Consider the following 8,573-nt stretch of genomic DNA (forward strand, 5'->3'; position numbering starts at 1 on the left):
TAATGCCATCCATTTCCCTGCAAATGCCATGATTTTGTCATTTTTTAGTGCTGAGTAAATACTCCATTGTGTATAAATGCCACATTTCTTTTTATCCATTCATCTATTGGAGGGCATCTGGGTTAGTTCCACAGTCTAGCTATTGTGAATTGTGCTGCTATGAACATCGATGTAGCAGTATCCCTATAGTATGTTCTTTTAAGGTCTTCAGGGAATAGTCCGAGAAGGGCAATAGCTGGGTCAAATGGTGGTTCCATTCCCAGCTTTCCCAGGAATCTCCATACTGCTTTCCAAATTGGCCGCACCAATTTGCAGTCCCAGCAGCAATGTACAAGTGTACCCTTTTCTCCACATCCTCACCAGCACTTGTTGTTGTTTGACTTCATAATGACTGCCAATCTTACTGGAGTGAGATCATATCTTAGGGTGGTTTTGATATGCATTTCTCTGAGTGCTAGAGATGGTGGGGGGAGTGCTGCAGGAAATATCAAAATCCACACTCTGCCACTTTGTACTATATTTTTCAATCCAAAAGATTTTGGAATAAAAATTCTTGGTTATTTTTGTTTAAATCAATAATAAAATAATTTTGTTTATTCTTTCATATTTATTCTTAAAATGACAGTGTTTGAAAAGAAACATTTATTGGACCTAGGTGGTAAATAGTGATGGATATTTATCCAAGAATTCTGAGAGTTATTAAACGTTTTGGAATAAAATGAATTAATTCTACAGTTAAAAATCTATATATGAATAGTACTATTGTCAACATTGCCACAATTTATAAATGATTTTAAGCATTTTATCAAAGTAGTAATTTTTTTTTTGTTTATTCTGGTGATGGTTAACTCTTTTCTCTGATTGAAGTATTTGATTAAAAATGGGGTATTAATTCTGGATTGCTATGCAAAATGTGTCATTTTTCTGGAGACAAGACTTCCATGCTAAGTATATAGATAGTTAGCTATGTTGAAGAACTACACCAGAAAGCCTTCTTCAAATGAAGAAGGTTGTTTGATGGTGCATGTGTTAGAGAAAGAAATGAGCCCAGTCAAAAAAATGCCAATCTCTTTTGAAAAACACAGTGAGTTATTTTAGTGATGCTTATTGTGCAAAAATGCTTAGTAACATGAATACTTAGTAGTGCATTCTTTCAAATGTATTGTGCTATTAAATGTGACAGATTTGAATCATAATTTCTACATATGATTAAAAAGCAGCTGTTGTATTTATTTTCCTACAAAAATTCCTCTTATAAATATACAACATTTATTTAAAATCTGGCATAATCATTCAGAAAAAAAACTCATTTTAATATTATTTTTCATTTTATGATTGCAGGTAATCAGATTGGTCACTTCTCATTACTTTGTGAATGTAAGTTTCAAAAAGCCATATGTCAATAATATGCAGCAAATGTATGTAAGAGTCTTAGGATGAGTGTATTGGTACTAAGATGCAAACATCTTAAGGATCTCTGTTAAAAAATCACAATATAAACTAACAATATGTGAATTTAAAAAACAGACTAACATGATTACAAAAAAATTTTATTTTAAAAATATAGACAAAGGTATATAAGAGTTAGATAGCAGATTGTCTTCGTTCCTTTGGGAATCATAATTTATAGGTGGAAACTTCATAGTGTTAAAGAATACCTTCCACATAGATAGCCACAAAAGGAAAGCACAACTGGTTAAATAACATGACAACAGGCATACACAATCATGGGAATATTGACTATTTAAAATAATAGCATCATTTACATATACAGCTTAGATTTTAAATCCCAAATAAGCGTGGGATAAAACTGTTTGATGCAATAAAATATGCTCAGTAAATAGGACTAGGAAAAGTAAAAAGGGAGAAGATTTCAGAAATAGGCAAATATCCTGAAAATGTAGGAATGTGTAAGCCAGAGTAAATTAAAGAAGTACCTAGAAAACAGTTTATTCTTATATACTTTCCAATTTCAGGAGATTTTTAAAATCACATTGATGGAAAGACACGAAAAGTAGAGTTTAGGAGAGCAAGCAGAAGGTCACTATAGAACAAATAAAAAAAATATTGCCTAGAAGTAGTCATCGAAGTGTTAAAGAAAAAAAGTTCACTTTTGCATGTTATTTTGAAGTAGAGCAGACAGAACTTTTTGATTGATAGAATACTGGGATTTATACCATAATATGAGGGAAAGAAAGGTACTCAGTCTGACACCTAGGTTTTTTTTTTAAGCCCAAAGTTTACCTGGTGGTGTCAACTATAGAATCAGAACTGCTGCTATTGGCATATCAATTTTGAGATTCTTTTTGTTTGAAATTAAAACTGAATTATTAGATGTTGGCTTTGATATTTAAGTCAAGTTCAAACAGGAGATATGGACTAAGTAAAATAATGTGTACATCATAAGGTTATATGGAATTTAAAGACATTTTGGAACATGAGGTCTAGTGGGAGTGAATGCTTTTAGAGAACACAATGTGGGACTAATTCTTGATACAATGTAACACCCACAGATTGGTTGAAAAATGACATATTGAATTTGCATTATTTTACTAACACCAGTGTTATGGTTTGTATGAGAGTTGTCACCCAAAAGCTCATGTGTTAGACAATGAAATAAGATACAGAAGACAAATGATTGGATCATGAGAGCCTTAACCCAATCAGTGAATTAACCTGATGGGATTAACTGGGCGATAACTGAAGGCAGATAGGTCAAGTTCAAACAAGTTCTCCTGTTTGAACTTGACTTAAATATCAAAGCCAACATCTAATAATTCAGTTTAAATTTCAAACAAAAATAATCTCAAAATTGATATGCCAATAGCAGCAGTTCTGAGTCTATAATTGACACCACCAGTCATTGGGGTCATGCCTTTGGGACATATATTTTGTATCTGGTGAGTGCAGTTTCTCCATCTTTTCCTGATCATATGTGAGTTGCTTCCCTCCACCACACTCTTCCACCATGGTATTCTGCCTTATCTAGAGCCATCCTTCTGTGGACTGAGACCTGTGAAACCATGAATTACTCAAATATACTTTTCCTCCTCTACAATTGTGCTTGTCAGGACTTTTAGTCACAGCAGTGCAAAGTAACACCAGCAAAGGACAGAATAATCATTTAAGTGAGATGGCCATCTCCTTCTTTAGATACTCAGGTAAGATAATAAACTCTTACTTCTCAGCTGAGAAGATCAGACAGAAAATGCCAGCATACATGTTGCTCCTAATTAATGATTTCAATCATCCTTGCTCATCACATCTACCACTATGTAAATGGACTATCTCATTTCCTGCTTGTTTTTTATACACAAATCTTTTTTTTAGTTCATTTCATTTACTTTATAAAATTTAGTTCTTTGCACCATAAACTAAGGTGTTACTGCTTTTATTTCAGCAGAAATTGTATACATATATTTCTCTTTCAGACATTTTATCCTGATTCTTCCATTGTGGGCTTTCTTTAGCCTCTTGGACTTTCAGTGCAAAAGGGGGTATTACTGACTGCGTTCTTATCCTCCCAGTGTTTATTTCACATCATTGATCTATGATCTCTTTACTTGTAAACATTTGAACTCAAAACCTTGTATGAATTTTGTTCATCCTTTTCCATTATCCTCTGGTGAGATCTTGTCAAGTGTTACATATCAAGATGTAGAATCTTTTTCTTCACAATGACCTTGACATTCAACTGCAGTATTTTAGTATATACATTGAGAACTATTTTGAGTCTTTGATTTTAAAGTTCCTCAAACTCCTTAAAAGTATACAATTTAGCTTTCTTTTAGATTACTATGACCTTAATTACTACATGGAGCAGAATTTTAAGTGGTATTCCTCCTTTCCAACAGTATTAATACTATATCTCTTATTCCAATTCCCACCCATATACTAAGCTTGCTTTTGTTTTCAAACTAGTTTGCTAATTAGATTATCTGAATTTTCTAATATTTTTTAGTCAATTCAAGTATTGCATTTTTAAATTCCAAATTTAATTGTCATTAAAAAATAAATGCAAAGAAAGGGCATGAAAGTGAAAAAAAAAAACTCTGTGGAGAAGAAATGTTATAATATACAATACCTGTATTTTCTAGGGAGAAATCCCTGCCCCAAGGAACCCGATATTTGGTTTAAGTCATTCTCTCTCCTTATTGTAGTAATACTTCAAAAAGTTAATAGAAGAGATCCTCAAAGGAATAAGTCCAAGGAACTTATGTTATAAAATTGAAAAAATTGTATATTTTATCCTCTATACATAAAACATCAAAATATAGGTTTTTCCAGGGATAACCTGGAGCTGTCTGGTGATTCTGGCTTCTCCAACAGGGATACATAAATATGCCACATGTACAAAGTAGAATGCCAAGGGGACACTTGGAGGTTCCTTTTGTCTAGTTTTAGTTTATTGCAAACACCATATGTTCTAAGGCTTAGGTCTATTTTGATCAATTATGTCACTTCCACTTCTTATCAGCTAAAGGTAAATTATAATAGTGCTTGTCATATCTCTATTGCAGTAGTATATCCAGGATCACAATGCTATGGTTTTGAGGTACCATAGGATCTCTTCCCTTTTGGTTATTTAACTAAAAATATAGATCTAAACATTTAATGGAATGGAATGGGACGTATGGCAATGTTTTGTATTGAAAGTCTTGTAACTCCTAAAATGTTGTAACTCCTAAAATTTTCTCATGGTACTTTGGAAAGAGGAAGAAGGCCTCAGGCTGAAGAATGCCCTTCTTCTCTGCAGGTCCACTTTACCTAAGTAGCTAAGTATGAGGAGATGTAAGCTTGGCCTTGCCTTTCATTTCTGGTTTCTTCCCACACAGCAGCCAGTGTGCCACCATGAGAACTGCACTCAATTTGGATGTTACTCTGTTAGTAGAAGAGGAAAATGTAGTTCTTTCAATGTGGAAAGAAGGTGAATGCCTTATCCACTAAAATATCAAGCAAAAATATGATTAATAGAGGTATCCCATTCCATGATATAGGTGAAATCATATAGAGTTTTTACAAACTGGAATTTACTAAAAATATTAATAGTTTTTATTCTTTCTTGATGATTTTATATGACAGAAAGAAGACATTATATATACCACTTAAAATGAATGATATGGAATATCTTAAAAAATAGACAAAGTCATGCATATACATTTTTATATACATATAAAAACACAAATTAAAAATGATATGTGCTTAATTGACCAGTTTAAATAATCACTTTCCCCTAAATATATTGACAACATTTGATACATTAAAGTCTGAGTCTTCTGAGTCTTATATTTTCATTTTTAAAATCAGAGGATTGTATTTGATGAAATTTGCATATCAGTTTATTTCTTTTCCCCTTGAAATCTTAAACCTTGCAGCTGTTTCAGTAGCTGGAATATCTCAGAATACCCTGCAATCACAACTGATGTTTAATTAAGTGGAAGATATCATACTACATTTCTTCTTTCCTCTCTTTTCACAGTGGCAAAGTTTTCTAAACACTATGGATATTTTCAAAAAGAAATTATTAGTAGGAAAACTGCAAAAAATGAAAAAAAAGAGAAAGGTGAGGAAGAAATTCAAACCACTTATCGGGTTTATGGTAAGAAAAATATTAAGCTTTTATTTTCGTAGCAATGGCTGAAAGTTTCTTTTTCTGGTACTCAATAAAACTTTGGGAATAACTAAATTAATATCTAGCTATAGTTAATTTGCAGAAATCGCTTAGTTATTACCCATCTCATGTTATTACTTATTTCTTCTAGCCTAAAAATCAACTAAATTTCAGCAGATGATTGCAGATGTGGAATACAAGGAAGTCTAGGTTATTCTAGTGTTGGGCATTCAATATATTAAACAAACAAAATCATCCAGAAAAACTGTTGTTCAAACATTTAATTTCTGTGTTATCCATTCAGTATAATTAACAAATGAAATCTTCCAGAAAACTTTATTCTATGTAATTGGTCAAATCACTTGATATTTTTTATACAATATATGGGTAATAAATTACATCAAACTGTTATAAATATGTTTAGTAGATTTTTAATTCCTTGTCATTTCCATGCAAATGTTCCAAAAATGTTTCCTATTTATTTATTCTCATAAAATACAATGAACTTAGTCAGATAACAAATATTGAGTGCAAGTGAAATTTCAGGCATTTTGTAGGTACTTAAGACATATAAAAGCTTAGAATTATTATGGATTTCAGTAGTGAAAAGAAGAAATAGAAAAAAGGAAACAACAACAAAAAATATGTTCAATTTAAGAACCTCAAATGTTATGGTTTGGGTATGAAGTGTCTTCCAAAAGCTTATGTGTGAGAAAATGCAAGAAGGTTTAGAGGAGAAATTATTGGGTTGTGAGAGCTTTAGTCCAATTAGTGAATTAATCTTTTGATGGGATTAGCTGAATGGTAACTGAAGGTGGGTAGCCTGTGGCTGGAAGAGGTAGGTCATTGCGGGCATGCCTTTGGAGTATATATTTGGTGAGCTGAGTTTTGTCTCTTTCTGCTTTCTGGTCATCATGTGAGCCCCTTCTGTCAGCTACACTCTTCTGCCATGATGATCTGCCTGACCTTGATTCCCAAGGAATGGAACCTGTTCTCTATGAATTGAGACCTCTGAAATGGTGAGCCCTTAAATAAACTTTTCCACCTCTGCAATTGTTCTTGTCAGGTTTCTTAGTCACAACAGTAAAAAAGTTGACTGTAACATTTAATTATAACTTTGATAATGACTAGTCCAAAAATGCCTGAATCCATTTTAACTTTCTATTGAAATTATTTTTAAGTAAATGTGTAGAATAAGTAGTTGTCAGAAAAATGAAATATTTTTACAAAAATAAAATCATATTGACACACCCATTTTTGTAGTATAGTGTAACTGTCCTTGAATAAATTTCTAGAGGATATAAGATAATAGCTAAATTAAAAAAAATGCTTTTATATTTTTGTTTAGAAATTTTCTCTTCTTTTTTAAGGTATTGGTGATCTGACCTCAGATTTTTATTAATGTTACCTTCTTTTTAAATTAATCACAATTAAAAATATAGCACTTGTTTAAATCTAGTCTATTAATAAAAATACTTGTTTTTTATTTAAGTGCATTTGCTCAGAGCATTATTTTTTTTCTAATATTTGTACTGACTGATTAGTTAAGTCAAATGACAGAATTATGTCATTACCTGACATTATAATGTCATATCCTGAATCCTCTAAGGAATATATTGAGTATATAATCACCAAGAAATATTATTTCTTTCCCATCTGGAACATTGCATTTTGCATGTCAAATAAAGAGGCAGAAGAAAATTATACAATGAGATTAGAGTTCTCATTTAGTAAAGGACCACTTTGGCTTATTCTAGTTCCCGGTCATATCAGTTATCCAGTTTCTTTAGTAAAGAACAACAGCTAAATCTCACTTGCATTGTTTCTGCAATTTACTGTTATTTTTTTTCATGAATTGAATGGACTTCTAATAGAAACAGCAACAGAAAATTAAACAGCATTTAATCACATTTTGATACATAATTTATCAGCAAAGGGTAGAATAAAGTGCGGTTACTAGGATGAGGTCCTACAAAAAGAACTTATTGAATTACATGATAGATGTGCACTTATTGTCTGGCATTCTTTAGGACAAGAGTCCTTGGTCAATGAAGGGATCTACTACTTGAAAATTTATCTAGTGGACCAGCAATCAAACCAGACTATATTATAACACACAGCAATTTTTACAACTTCCAAGATTTCCTGTAAAGGAAAATAGTTTTCTTATCTCTCATATGAACTCCCTGCAGAACATTAATATTTAATTTTTAATATTTCATAAGATGCTATCTTAAATTCCTGTTTAAACTAGATTTTTAAAATGTCTCACTGAATATTGCATTTTAATAAACGGTGAAGCCACTGTTTGAACTAATATGCTCTGTTTTTCTTCTTAAAACTTTCTGCTTGTTTCTGCTTTTCTCATTTTGTATTAATTGATCATAAAATTCATTAATGACTTTTAATAGCTTTAAAGGTCATGTTGAAATTCTAAAATGCTGTTTATTGCAAATGATGACATGACATCTTCATAACTCTCTTAACTCTCGTTTAATTCCCTCTTCATGTATCACTCATTTCAAAGAAATAAGTCGAGTTTACCTGAAAGTAAAAAGTCACTTACATTTCTCTGGTATCTTCTGCCATAAGTAAATACTGATAACATCCCTGATAGATATCCTGCATCAATTAAAAATCATTTTTTTATTCAAGCCATGTATAATGCAATATAAATAGATATAGATATGTATATTATAAAGAACACTATCTTTCTTTATACATGAATTGAATATATATAAGGATACACAAATGGAATAAATTTAATATATCGGTTTCCTATTGTTTTGTAATAAATTATCACCAAAAAAAGAATGGTAAATAGCATTTTGTATGTTATAGCTCTAGAGGTCAGAAATCCTACCACCAAGCTGTTGGGAAGTCTAACTTCCTTCTAGACGCTCAAGTGAAGAATCTGACAACTTTTTTTCTACCTTCTCAAAAAAAAAAAAAAAAAAAAAAC

Source organism: Marmota marmota, unplaced genomic scaffold (genome assembly GCF_001458135.2).
Source record: "Marmota marmota marmota unplaced genomic scaffold, marMar, whole genome shotgun sequence".
Lineage (NCBI taxonomy): Eukaryota > Metazoa > Chordata > Mammalia > Rodentia > Sciuridae > Marmota > Marmota marmota.